This window comes from Ostrinia furnacalis, unplaced genomic scaffold (genome assembly GCF_004193835.3).
Source record: "Ostrinia furnacalis isolate ACB-3 unplaced genomic scaffold, ASM419383v2 OfSCF0188, whole genome shotgun sequence".
Taxonomy (NCBI): domain Eukaryota; kingdom Metazoa; phylum Arthropoda; class Insecta; order Lepidoptera; family Crambidae; genus Ostrinia; species Ostrinia furnacalis.
The window spans coordinates 421,336-436,990 of NW_021130427.1; the positions used below are offsets into that span (position 1 = coordinate 421,336).

At 35.5% G+C, this 15,655-nt stretch overlaps 1 protein-coding gene across 1 annotated transcript in view; it reads right to left on the reverse strand.

Moving 5' to 3' along the window:
- Nucleotides 1-13,510, reverse strand: part of path (solute carrier family 36 member pathetic) — a 29,164-nt gene extending 15,654 nt beyond the window's left edge. Inside the window, exon 1 of the mRNA XM_028306534.1 lies at nucleotides 13,329-13,510. The gene's annotated coding sequence lies outside the window, so the exon portion shown is untranslated. The remainder of the gene's footprint in view (nucleotides 1-13,328) is intronic.
- Nucleotides 13,511-15,655: the final 2,145 nt, after the last annotated feature.

Below are 15,655 nucleotides of genomic sequence, written 5' to 3' on the forward strand. Positions count from 1 at the left end.
CCTACGCATATGTATTATTTGCGGGAATCCCCGAAAAAACGTAAATAACTAACGATGACGATCATCATCTAGACCCCCCTACCCCCCATGTCATCCAAAATAAGCAAAACAGAGACCCCCCCACCCCCCCTTGGTGCTTACGTAATACTTGAACGGCCCCTTATGGGATTCAAATGAAAGCTAAAATCACAGAATAAGTAATAGTACAGGTACAGAAGGATTACTCCGCAAGACGATTTAAATAAATGCGAGTCTTGCTACGACGCGATACAGTGGAATTCAGCTCGCACAGCACTACGTACCTACAATTTTATTCACCTACAAGTTTTGTCTCTTTCTATCGCGTGCCTCTGAACTCTTCTTACGCTGTTAGGGTTGCTGTCTAGTAGTGTCTAGTAAAAAAATATTTAATCTACTTATTTGTAATGAGGTACGTATGTAGGTAAGTTTCACTATGGAAAACGCATTAATTATGGAAAACCTTGGGAGAGGCCTTTGTCCAGCAGTGGACGTCATTTTTGGCTGAAACGAACGAACGCATTCTGAGCAGTAGTCATGGTAGGTTAGATTCCTATACTATCCTAAGAATTATTGATTACCTACATGGCCAACATACCTTTCAGCATCTTTGGGAACCGAAAAAAAAGATAAATCCGGTAGATTTCTTTTCGAATTTAAACACCCGAACGCCGCACAATAATATTTCTTTCTCTTTATGTCCATTTTTAAATAATACTTCGATCATAGAATTAGATACTACAACGCACGCCAGCGTCCTGACGGGCGCGCGCGTGACACTCGACTGATATAATACCCGCCGGCGGGGCGCTTCGCTGTAGGTAATTATCGGATGTACCGCGCGGAGTGAGCCAGGCCTGCTAAAATCATGAAATTTAAAATCGAACTGAAATTTCGCCTCACGTCAGCGATACGAGTATGTTACTGCAAATATACAGAATGTCCTAAAAAGTATTGTCAAGCCAAAGCCGTAGGAGGTAGAGCATCATTAGGGCTACCCAAATCACCGTTACTTTTGATAGTTTTCGAGTTATGATTTTTTTACAACATACAGGATTTAAGTTTACATTCGTGTTATGGATGTAGGAAGACTTCTGAATCAGCTAGGCCTAGTATTCATCTAATAATAATAAACTTAGGCATGTAACTTGAATATTCACGACACAGTGACAAAAAAAGTGTTTAAGTACAGAAGCTTAAAACAAACATAACTCGAAAACTATCAAAAATCGCGGAATATACGAGTAGATGGGGATGATTTGGATAGCCCTAGTGATGCTCTGCCTCTGGGCTTCGGCTTGACACTACTCTTTGGGACACCCTGTAAACCATGCCCCTAACGCCCCTAATTACGCTTACTACACGTGACTGTTGACCTAGCTAGTAGGTGTAGTACAAACTGGAGAAATACGTGCGCATATCATTCACCTCGATGAACCGTAATCTTTTGTTATTCGATACACGAGTCGATCGTCAGTATCGATAGTAGGCCGTGCGCACGTGCAAGTCACCCTCGACGACTGAACCATTGTTGTTTTATTTTAAAGTAGGTACCTACCAAACTTCTTTCTTTTTCCTCCTTACATCTCTAGAGAAAGAAACATTTTTGAGAAATTATGTAGAATAAAAGCTAGTAACCGTCAATTAAATAAGTAAGTAGGTATTATATTATTTATTTTTGAAACGAACACAAAAGCGATTGAAATGGTTTTTATACATAGTATCTTAATTAGGTTTAGTACAGGCTGATTAAGCTCATTTTAAAATTCTATGGTAAAAGAAAATATTGCTTTGTAGCCCCTCTACATATTTAATACAAGCGATCATTGTCACTATTTCATTAAAATAATAATGCTATAATAGGCATGTAATCGTTAGGAAATAATAAATCATTAAGTATATTGTGTCAACGTTAAATACGTTCCACGTTAGGTATACTAATGAGCCACATGAATAAAACATAGTATCAATAAGTGACCATCAATTAATTTAATACTCACGATTTGTTTTGGTTTTATTAAAAAAACTTGCGTACCAATACTTTATTCCAATTTATCAATTGAGAAATCAATTAAAATCCTGTTTCTACAGTCCAGTAAACAACTTGCTGTCAAAAATCTTAAAATAAGCAATGGAAAAGGAATAAATTCCTAACTTACCTAAACGTAAAGATTTTGTTATATCATTTTTTGCGTTATTTCAAATAAATAAATTAATCAATCTCTCTTATCGCGTGGCCTCCAGCAAACTCAATAAATAACAATAATAGATAAAGTTTAGTTATCTACTTGATTATAATCTTAGTAAATGATCGATCTCATTTCATGCAAGCATCTGTTACGCTCGTTACTCGTGTAGCACATTGTCAGAAAAGCATTAGAAATTTTGAATCACTGAACCGAATCACAAGCAAAACTTTCCATAAAACAACTTTTTGTTCCTTTACCTAAATAACTAAACATTTTACACAAAAGACTGGAAAAAGACTGGTAAAGCAATTTATTTGAAAGTAAACTCTTTCAAAACATTTCTTTCAATATAATTCTTTATGGCAGTTTTTAACTTCATAAAAAGGTGTCTGTAATGTAAGTAAGTATACAATTTAAGTAACGTTGAACTGATTTCAACTTTCAGAAAGGAAATCTAGAGTGCAATGCAATTCTTTAAATATTTAGATGTTTGGTTAAACTCACTTTTCTTTGTCAAAAAAGTAGGTAATTAGCTTGCTGCTGCTTCATATGTAATTGTTGAATACACAATTTAAGAACAGGATGCGAAATAATTAGTGTGGGCTTCGTGTTATCAGCGTTAAACATACTTAATGATATCACACATTAAGACAGTAACAATCAACAAACGGTATCACTTAGGACACAACAAATGCCAATGTTTCTCGCGGACAATCATCTTCCTTATTTGAGAACAATACTCGTAAGAATTTTAAGTAAGTAGGATCTTTGTTAATAATTGTCCTTTCATTTTTTTTAAAGTTTATATATTTAGATGACCTAATACTAACTACTTTCAATAGGGTTTAAGTTAACCTACCTACCTGCAGATTTATATTGAAATCGAGTATGTATCTTAATCTATAAATAAGGTTATTGCATAATAAACCTTAGTATGGCTGTGTTGATCACAGTTTTTCAATTAATTTCATTTTCACGTACCTACTTACCTAAATTAAATCCTTTAGTTTCATTTAAATTAGCTATAAAAACTATGTAATAAATTATTTAAATTAAACTTAAGGCTTGGTATTTCTTCTAAAGTAGGTATTTCGCGCTGTCAAAATCTGCGCGCGCAATTCTTCGCCGAAAACAGCGCGTCAAAGAGCTCCCGCCACAATTTCCAGCTACACAGTATAGAAATACGCAGTTGGTTAGGTTAGGTTGACTTCCTTCCCTTNGACTGAAATGTTTTCAGCGTTATTTCAAAATGCTGGTCTATTTAGTGCGCTTCTTTTGTTAAATATACATAATTATAATAATTTAGCATATGAAACCCTCATGAAGAGTAAAAGATACCATTATTATCACATTATTATGTATTAAATTATGTAATATCGTGTATAGCTTCTGTATGCACATTGCACATGAGCGTTGCAATATCGGAAATAAGTAACATGTCTTGAAAATTGATTGTATCACGATAATTTCATATTATGATGAATGTTATCAGAAAGTTTAGTACTTCTTAGGTAGGTAAGGTAATAATAAATCATATTTTTAAGATAATAATTGACTTGGAATTGCCATCCGTGTAATCCTTTTGTCACACAAAGTTATTTTACATTTATAACATATTCTGAGTTTTGAATGGAGATAAATTTTTGTTTTGGAATCATGGTTTTTTATATGGATCAGTTTTCAAATTTAACATAAAGTAACACTGCTGTTCTGACTTTGGGTCAAAATGGGAATAAGTACTTACTTGAGTAGAATTTCATGAAGAAAGTTTATTGTTTTACAAATAGTTCTAACTCATCAATTGCGATGGGTCAAAATATGAAATATTGTCAATTGACATGCAATAGTTAAGTATCGTTAGAATTGATCATTCTGGACCCTTTCTCAATTGGATAGTATTATTTAAGTAGGTCACTTAGATAAATGGTAATTTAGGGCATATGTTTTAGTGTATCCTTGTAAGATGTCTGCACTGATTACCGCAATGATTTATGATGGAAATAAAATGTAATATATTATGAAAGTACATCTATAATAATATCATAAGAGGTATAATTGTATAAACAGTCGTCAATTGCCACTCGATATCTTTACATAGTATTACGTTATATTGTGCTTATCTAGTTTTATAGCGGCCGCGTAATTTTTACGAGCATTTGCAGGCATTTCGTATTAGTTTCTTTTCATGGAAAGAATTTATGAACATATTGTTTTCATTAATATTTCTAAACATTTTACTAGGGTGGTTTAAGAAAAAAATAGAACAGTAGCGTGGGCAGGCCTCCCACTGTTGGACTCCCACAGGTGGACCGACGATCTGGTGAAGGTCGCGGGAGGTGCCTGGATGCGAGCGGCGCAGGACCGGTCTTTGTGGAAATCCTTGGGGGAGGCCTTTGTCCAGCAGTGGACGTCTTTCGGCTGAAACGAACGAACGAACGAACATTTCACCCGTCAAATAAGTACACAGGTCTTTCAAATATAACGTAAAACAAAAACTTTGGATATAGTAGGTGGTTCAAAAGTTATGTGCAGATTTATCATCATTAACATTGGATTATTTACTTATCTCATATCAACCATTTATTGCATTAAAACTACCGTTCGTGATTCTTTTACGTGATAACATTTTGATAGGATAAGAACTGCATAATCAATCATTACATGTTACCTACAAGTACAAGGTACCTACATATTACATCACACAGTCGCACATCATAGATATTATCTAGTTACTTATATGTGGTTACTGATCTTCCAGTTATGGTATTTTTTTGGTCATCTTTTTAGGTAAACAAATATTGCTATCTCTTTCTCACTCGTTCATTTGGAGTTTTAGTTAGTACGATAGCACCCCGGCCGTAGACGTGTTCGATTCCGTAGTGTCAACCGTCTCTGTGGTCTAGTGTGTCAGACCCAGAGGTCCCGGGTTAAATTCCCAGTGGGGTCAGATTTTTCTGTTCAGTTTGGTGGTACCAGTGCTACCACCATCAAGGTAAGTTGAGGGGTTTGGTTAATTCTTACCTTCTGGGTTGAAAAACACTGGCTTATTTATGCTAACATCGATCAATATCCACTAATGTACAGGTTGAAAAACAATGGCTTATGCTAACATCGATCAATATCCATCCACTAATGTAATTATGCGAAAGTTTGGATGTCTGGATGTTTGTTACTCTTTCACGCAAAAACTGCTGAACGGATTTTGTTGAAACTTTACAGTATTATTGTTTGTAACCCAGATTAATTTATAGGCTTTATGCCGATCTGTGACACAAAATTTCACGCGGGTGAAGCCGCAGGCAAAAGCTAGTGAGTCTTAATGGGCTAGCGGGTTAAGCGAACAAACTGACATTCGAGGCCTTGGTTCAAGTAAACATGCGATAATCTGCCAGTAGTCGGCGACAAGTTAGACCCGATAAGTGCTCTGTCACGTGTATGTTAATATTATGTACATGTAGGTATATTACAAAACAATTTGCACGCGCGTAATTAATTCCATTTCCTTTTTTCAGCCGTGTTCATACCTAATGGTGTAATGGGTGTAAATAAGCGCCATTTTTACGTTGGCTCGTAGGCCAGATGTAGGTAATGTTTTGACGCATGGGTTTATTTAGTCTTCGTATCTACGGATGTTATTATAACAAACAAGTTTGCTTTCATTGCAAGATATTTGCAACAAAGTAATTGTATTTTCTGTGGTGTCAACGTGCTTAGTTTAAGCTTAAGCTTTAAGGCTTTAGCTTAACCTGGGACAAAGAAGAGCGCCCTGAAAATTTCCTGTCAAGATTACCTACCTACCTCTGATTCGTTTATGGGGGGAAATGTCTAAACCTTTTGCTAGCTTTTGCACGCGATTTTACACAGAGAAGTAACTAGACTTATGCTCTGCAAATGTTATGAAAGTTAACTAATATTCTTCCACTCTCACAAGCTTTCGCGTTTAATATAATTTTATTCTTCATTCTTTTATAGTCGTAATTTATGGTATAACTAAGGACCTATTTTGGGATTAGGCAAGCCACGTGCTGCATTCTAGTCCGTTTACTACGATATTATGCATGTCAGTGTCCCATTTCAATCCACTTCACTGAGGCAGGGAAAGCCGAAGCCGTGTCAATCTCGCGTTACATACTAAGTAAGGAAGCCTTGTTTGGAATTATTTATCCACATTATAGGCAGGTATTATGTAGCGCCGCACATAGCAAAGCCAACCGCCATAATGGTATCTAATAATGTCATCAATATTACTACGTATCGAGCATCGAAAACCACTGTATCGAATTTTCTTCGGAGTTGCAAAAACATGCGAAAAAATAAGCAGTTTATTTCTTACTAGCGGCCGCCCGCGACTTCGTACGCGTGAACCCTGTTTTACCCCCTTAGGAGTTGAATTTTGTAAAATCCCGTCTTAGTGAGCACCTACGTTCTAAAAAGAGCCCATGCAAAATTTGAGATGAGTGAATTTCGAGATTAAATTACTACTAAACTGGACAAAGTTTTCTAGGTAGGTACATAGTTTTATCTTCAATCATGCATATCCAGGGCAGCTTCCGCCACGAAGTCGTGTGGCTTCACGTTGTCATGCCACCTATTTCTGGGTGCCTATTTCTGACGCGTAGGAAATGCACTACGCGTGCTTCAGATCTAACCTAACCAATTAATCTACAGTTTATTTTACATTTAGATAAAAAAGAAATACACAATGACTTTAGAATGCATGGGAATGGTATTCCAGAAAAAAAATCGGTGGAAAAAAATGTTATTTCCTATCAGTTTGACGTTCATTAATCTCACAACGCCGGTGGTCACTTAATAAGCCAATTTTACATTAATAAGGACAGAGGACCACGGATATCCTCATTCTAGTAGTGCTTCATATGTCTTTGGATGTTCAAGCAGAGACTACACAAGGCAAGAGTAACTTTAGTTTGACTATAGCCAACTCAGTCGGCTATTTTTTTAAGGTAAATAAGTAGGATTCTCGATGGATGCTCAAAGGTTTTGATCATTTAAAAATCTATAAAAACGATGTCAGCATAAATGATGATTTATTATATTCTGGAAGACCTTAGGCAAATGAAGTAAAATAGAGTCAAGTAGGTACAATGCAAGCGTCCATTATTAGAACAGCTGTTATTTAATACAAACTCAATTATGATAACATTTGTATTACTGAAACGTACAAACTTTGACGTAAACTGTATGCGCAAATATTTTACTGAATAGTTTATATTATAGCTCTATGTACTTTGGGTGTATTTGTATAGAGTATTTTTCATAAAGAAGTAAGTAAGTTATTTGTCAAATGATTTCTACATATTACACGCTTACATAGTGTGTAAGTAATATGCTGTAGCGCTTATTCTTATCGTTACTGGTTGAGAATAGAACATGTTAATAGAAACGATAACCCAATTAACCTCTGGGATGACTTAACAAACTTCAGTTTAAACAAAGGAGATCCCGACAAGTTGTAATTAATCGTAATGACTCGATCCAGGGGAACATTTCCGATTTATATAAACACGTTTGCGGCCGTCTGTTTTGGCACGCAGCCCGCGATGGCATTAAATTAAAAACAAACTTTCTTTGTCTGTACGCCTTTCTTTATACTTTGTTCTTACGTCTTGTGTGTCGGTTTGCACACCTGATAATGGCCTTCCTTTAGTATATATTTTATGTTAAAACAATAAAAGTTACCAGAGTAAGACGTCATCGATCTACTGATTGTAACTTCATTTTCGTCACTCATTAATTGTTTAAGAAATTACAATGGACATATATTGCGTTACAATAGATAAGTTGTTCGCCGATGAAATTATGATCATACTTTTCCAATGAGAAATTTATTGAATATTTTACTGAATGATAATGTCGTAAATCACTAAGCTAAGCTATATTTCAGAGATAAGAAGGTCAGATGATATTTGTGCAAACGAGTCGCAAACACGTTTCTAAGTTCAATGTCACACCCACACACTTGAGAACCAGTTGTACAGTCCGCAGCAAAATATTTTGGTAATATTGTAATAAAATATGATAAAAATCCACTGAAACTAGAATTTTGTATGTATTTGCAATCAAAGCTTTTGACACAAAGACCATGCTGGACTTTGAACAATTGGTTAGTTAAGACAATTAACCATTTCTCTAAAAGAACACAAAATTCTAGGCCTGAAAACCCTTTAGTTCTTAATTAATGGTTTTTTAGTTAACTACTTTGACATCAATCAATAGGTTTATTCAATTGAGTTAACGGCAAAGTGACGTCATTGCTTTATCCATAGAACATCTATGGCAGATGAGATTTTGAGAGCTCATAAAAAGTACTTATTTCAATTGGCTGGTGATGTCAACTACCTCATTCAGCGTTAGTAAATGGAATTCGATTCTTTAATTTTGAACTTCTACTTTGTTCTTCTGAATAATTTCGTTACGAATTCAATGACAGTGTTACTTTTCCCCCTGGACAAAGCTGGCTTTCACTACCTAGGGTTTTTATTGGCGGTGTGGCCGTAGATCCTGGCGACACAGGACTCGCAGCGGTGGAAACGAGAGGTGGGAATAGTCCCGTTTTAGTAGTCAAAATTATTTAGGTAATGGTGCGCGAGATTGGTAGATTTTACGGTCGCGGACTATACCGCACGTTTGCCATAATGTTCGTATGCAAACATCGCAGTGACGTCAGTCAAGATGTTAACAGAAATGCAGACAATGACGGCGGTCATGCGAGGCTGTCATTGTTACGAATTTGAGGATTTACAAGTGCCATTGATTTATCTTCATTCAATACGCTTTTGCATTCTTCAATCACCTTTCAGTTGATTTCAGTTTTCATGGCAAGTTGGATTAGGATTGAAGTTAGACTTTTTCGAAACTAATTCTAAGTAATCGTTCTAATTTACGATGCAATTGGAGGATTTCGGTCTACTCTCCTAGAGACTTAGATCGTATATATGCTCCTCAGTTGCCTTTTACGACATTCAAGGGTAGAGAGTAGGTAAGAGTTAATCTATCCTACTTTATCGGAACCACACGGCAAATTTTAGTTTATTTAACTTTCAATAACAATTTTAATCTAGATACGTACCTACTCTGTATTTGGTTCTATTTGATTTGGATTAATTCTACGAACTATTATTTCCGTAGTTTTCTATGTGTAATCTCTACGATATGATAATGTCAGATGGTAGAGTAATTTGAATATCTTAATTACTTATTTACTTATCTACTACATAGCAACCAAATGGTGCGAGGACGACCACTGCAGTAACCGACGGCCGACCGAGTAACCGACACTTGAGTCAATTAATACTTAAACGACAACAATGAACAATTATTTTACTTAGACGCACACTATGACTTTATTGTTTTATGCACTCAAGAATGTCATTAAAGTATCATAGCTATGCATATCAAATTGAATTATTTTGCATTGCTATTTGCATCATAAAACGTGTAATAAACTTTAACATTATCGATAATTAAAGGCAAATCACTAGCAGTTCTGAGCCTTTGACACCAAACTGCAGTTGTTGCAGTATTGAATGAATACGGGCATGTCGTATTCATGCTTGCTTAAGTGTAGCAGCAAATCGAACGCACAGCGTTGAATAGAGCTCTGTGATTGGTTCGTGTATCACCCTGTGCGTCCACGCGCACTTTGAGACCTCATAGTAATGTTTGTGAATACGGGCGACAGTTAGGTGGGATAACGTTTTATTTACTCGTACTTTTGAGTCGAGTTCTTTGAATGTAAAACTGTGTTTAGATAATATCTATGTTATAGCTACACATTATTACGTAGTAGATACATACGAGTGTTTGTCAGGTCCTTACCACCTTTCTCGCGGTACTCGTATGAATTACTAATATCTTGTTCGCGTCCTTCAGCAACTGGGTTACTATGTCACCTTTCTTTCATCGATTAGAATAGATAGATTGTTGTACCGCCTGGGTTTTACATGTTCGGGACACCACGGCAATCAATTTCAAAAATCGTTGATAAAAACAAAAGCGAATCGATTGAAACAAAACTACATATTATATTGTGATCATTTCAGGTTTCAGGATTTATCAGCTGAGTGTCGACTACTAGATAACCTAAGCCGCTTAATGGCATGTAAGAAATACTCAATAGTGTGGAGTTAAAAGAACATTAATGTTGCAACGAAAATATTAAGTCTGTTGTGCTGACGACTGTGCATAGTTAAGACTAGACTGCTTAAAGTTAAGAAAAAGGTAATAGCAGAAAATAAATCTCACTGTCATGGCGGAAAGAAACAGTAGACTTTTTTCACATTGAAGATAATCTTCAAGGAAAAAATGTTTCAACGACCTGAAATATATGAAAGGGTCACTGACCCTGAAAAGTTTCAAATGACCTACGGATAACAACAACTGTCTAGTTGTCTATGTTTGCCCATGAGTAACTTTTATAATGTTTATTGTTTATGACAGTTATCGGACTTCGTCGTGTTTTTCCCTACTTTATAATATTCCATTGATTGTGTAAGTATGCAGCCTGCCTTTATCAACAAATTATAATAATGTCCGGATTACCGTGTAACGTCAGTGGTTCTTAAGCGGAATGAAACGGTGTTTTATCTGTAATTATTTAAGGTAACCTCTAATCAATCGACGCATCGTGTGAAAATAATTGGAGTTAATTCATAACGCAAGCATCAGCATAATAAATCATTTACCTACACGTGTAGTAATAGTAAGTAGAATTTTGCAAATTAACTTTTTTTTTGTAATAACCTATTACATTAAATCTATACAATCAAAGTTGCGATACATTAAACTATTTTTTTTTAATCGTGAAAATTAATAATTATTTTATTGCATTTTATCATGTAAATAAATGTTTTTATTTTACTTAATTTATAATAACTTTAATTTTTTTTAAGACTAAGTATAATGTTAAGTAGTGAGGTAGTGGTTTGCACCTTACTTATAGTTTTCAAAGAAGCCACATAATTATGTAGTTGATATTTCTATTAATAACTTCAATAGAACCATAAACTGTTAGATAGATGATCGTATCTATTAATAATAATAAACAAATAAATATCTTTGGGTTTTTACACTGCGCCTCTAGTCCCAAACTGAGCAAAGCTTGTACTATGGGTACTAGACAACGGATATAAACATAGTTACATGCTTTTTTTTTGTAATAACTAGGTACATACACATTATACCAAGGCCGCTAGTTCCTTTATGTTAAAATAATAATTTACTTTCATATTAATCTCTCATCACATCATCCTCATTCTTTTATGTTACAAAATAAAATTAAAAATAGCTACATATTTATGAAAGATAGGGTCTGAAATATATCATTGGAAATAATAAATTGATTGTTGCATAATTACAAAATACCTACATATTTTTTATCCTTGCCAATTGTAGCGTGGCTCATCAAAACCAGTTATTCAGTCTTTATTGCCTTAATTTATTTAGCGCTGACCTGGCTGACAATTATATCCTGCATGTAATTATTAATTATTAGACCCGAAGGCAATACCTAGAAAAAATGTGGCAATGTTAACTGAACCAAAAAAATTAAATCGCTATCAGTAGAAAGTTTAAATTGAAAATCGTGATTTGTGATGATGCTAACTTTTAGTGGTAAAATAATGTTCATCTTTAATGAAATTTTAAAACAATGTAAGTACCTACATCATCATCATCATTAAAATAGGTCTAAATAAGTGTTTTAATAAGACTGTCGCGTGCACAAGGTTTTAGCGGACGACATCTTAAATGTTAAATGAGCGGTAGTTACAGCATTGCCTGCATCATTAGTCCTGACAATCGGAAATAATCTATTTAACGTGTGACGGATATAAACTGCTTCTCTAATGACGAACCTTTGACCCAATGTCTTTGTATTATTGCCTAATTGAATCCGCAAAAGAACGTCTTGGCCGCAAGACTGGCCACTAAGAAACTTTTTTTTTCATAATACATAAAATCTATGAATTATTAACGAGCATGCGCAAAAACGACATAAGTATAAAATATAATTTTCATCGAGTTCGAAAAAAAGGTGAAGGTATAAAATATGTATATAGGATAAAATTTAAAAAAAAAAGTGTTCAGAAGTTTAGAACTAAGAAAACTGTATTTTAAATGAAAAATAAAACAAAGTAATGTATTTATATTTGTGACTTATCTAATAACAATTACATTCTATTCCACCAGAGACGTTATTTTCAAATAGTTTTAATAATTTTTATACAATAAAATATTATTATGTAAATTGATCACTCCGTTTCTAATACGATTTACACGGATTATGTAATCATCACATTTATTTATTTAATTTAGAAATATGACAAATTGAATTAAAATAAGTAAGGGAAGGGTCATAATTTATAAACTGAATTTTAACATTTCGAAGTTAAAACGCTGGTTACCTTTGAAAAAACTAATCATTGTCAACGTGTTCTTTTAAAACTCTAGTATGCTATTGTAATAAAAATACTATACTTTATTTATATTCTTCGACTCTATCGACGGGGCTTGCTTTTTATGACCTCGAACCCCATTTGAAGTGCAGTTAGAAAGGGTCTGCGCGGACGCAGGTAGAGTCGGCGGGTAATAAATACCCGGAACCCACCCTTGAACCAGTCCCAGCCAGTGTTAATGCCAAGAAAACATGAATGAAGTTCACACAAAACCAAATAATTTCCGCGTCCATCGCACCGATAACGTTATCAACTATGCGTACCGCAACGCAACCCTATTTGTTTATAGAAATAAACTTCGATAAGCATTATTATGTTTGTGAACACCACAGGAATTCATCGCGGAATTTTCAGTGTCTTCTGTAGTTACTAATAAGCACTATTTATAGCGCAGTAGGTACGTGTATTTCAGGAAAGTAGTATAATTTCAGTGACATGGCAAATTGAGCATAAATATTGTTTGATTAATTATAATTAATAAAATATTTTTTTTTATCACATCACGTAAAATTTTTTGAGTTTCAAGAAAGCTCGCTAAGCACAGCACGTATTGCGATCGATTCAATGAACGTGTCAGCGTACGAACGCGTGTCAATTTTACGGTTCGTGGAAAGAGAAAATGTGTATAATGAATGAAAACACTTACCTCGTGTGCGAGACTGTTGGCTGTTTCCTGAGGTTATAGGTTATGTGACGGACGCACTATGGGCCACGTGCTTGTGGGTTGTGTGGCGAGCACAGCACCGACCGGCGCGCGAGTTCAAATCAGAATGAGGGATGGACGCAGCGGCAGCGACCGCGAGCGCTGCGTGCCCGCTGCAAGTCACGCTGAGTGTTGCGTCACCGCGACGTAGCACGCGACGACTACCGTTACACCGCAGGCGCTACACTCTTCAGAATTCAGCGCCACATCACTTTTATCGCCGCTATAAACGAAGCTTGTCGCGGGCTTTACGAATTCATTTCATGGCATCGATGGAGTATATTTATACTAATACTATCACGGCTTTGGTATCAGCCGTGAGAATCAATATTCAATGATATCAGTGTTGTGCGATACCGTATAAATGAATGTAATTAACGTTAAAAGCTACATTCATAAGGTAAAATTAATGGAAAGGATTGAAATTATGTACTTTTATGACATACCTATACCTACCAATTTAGCCTCTGGCTATAATAAAAAATAAGGTAGGACAAAGTTACATGGTGTAGATACACGATGATTTTACACGTGTGTTTCGAAGCGTAGCGGTCACCATGACTTTTCAATTTTACCATGACTTTTGCGAAGCAAAACCAGTAAATTCTGATATTTCACAAGCTGACGTCACTTCGTTTGTAAAATGTTCACGTGTAATCTATGACGTAACAGCTACGGGGTATGCTAACAGCATGGGTATTTTAGATAGATCCTATCATGAATATAGTACCTACCTAAAGTTTCATACCGATGCAATTTTTAAAAGAAGTAGGTATGTAGTTTCACGATGATGCTGAATGCACGTGGTAATTTTGATATGGTCTGAAAAATTGATTTAATTGATATAAAAGTTTAATGCCCGTTTAAATAAGATATTAAACTTTTCATTGATTGAAACGGTTTAAATTCTCCCTAAGATCTCGTGTATGTGTATTAACGTGGGTGGTTTGTTGACAGTAAAGTCGTCAAGGTGATGGCACAATTTGGTCGGCGGTGACGAATTGAGTCATACATGAAATACCGATCGAACTTAGTTAATAAATGTGATGATTGTTATGTTATTGCATGTAGATAATTGCATTTCACAGAAAACAAAAAAAAACCTTACATATTATGCTAAATCGATCGATCGATTTACACATTCCACCAGCTCGCACTAAGCGTTTCGATGACTCTTTTATAATGCGAACAGCTAGGGACTGGAATTCGTTGCCTGCTGCTGTCTTTCCCGAAAACTATAATCCGGGCCTTTTCAAGGCGAGAGTGAATAGGCACTTACAGGGCAGATATGTACCATCCTAGACCGCATCCCACTTAACATCAGGTGCGATTGTGGTCAAATACCTGCCTTGTTATGCATAAAAAAAAAATCTTTTTTTTTCTTGCAGAAAATAATATAAAAATAATGCTTTTGGAAGTTGGATCACTTTATTTTTCAGCGCAAAACTGCAAACGTATTATTTAAGACTTCATGACTGAATACAAAAATGAAATAAAGACTTTTTTTTTAATTCTGGAGAGTTTAGAAACTCTTGTTGAGTAATAATTTAGTAAACTTCTGCCAGTGCAGTTATTAGAAATATTTTCAGCAGCGTAGGTAGACGCTATCATCCTGTATAAATATTAGTTTTCCTTAAACGAATATACGACCAATATAACCGAAAGAGTACGGTAATAAGTGCATACGAACGCATAATGTTACTTTTATTTCTTTTTATGATGTTCAATTGATAGGTACTGATACCAATGCGTCCTAATACATTGTCATACTTAATAATGGAGTATGGAGAGCCTTCATTAAGACCCGTTAGTTAAAAGATGTAGGTCAGATAGGTTTTTGCGAGTCCTATTGAAGTTGTTAGAAAGGCGCCGCGCCGGCGAGCGAGACGTAAGCTTCGGCGCTGTTGCATCAGACGAGTATGCCCGACGAGTGCCGTCAGTCATCGGAGACGGCTTCGTGGATCTTGTTTTAGAAATGTGAGTAAAATTGCTCGAGCACACAGCGTGGGTACAGAATGTCTCGTAGATTGGCGGTCGTTGCGTTATTGCGAGAATAACGTATGATTTTTAGTTATGACGATACGTCGTTCATTCTGAAGGCATCATAGAATTAGTGCATTGAAGTGATATTTAATGCCCTTTATATAATTATACTATAACTCAAAGGTGACCTATGCCCAAACCACTGGGCGGATCGGGCTGAAATTTGGCATGTTATGACGTAGGCATCCGCTAAGAAAGGATTTTACAAAACTCTACCTCTAAGGGGG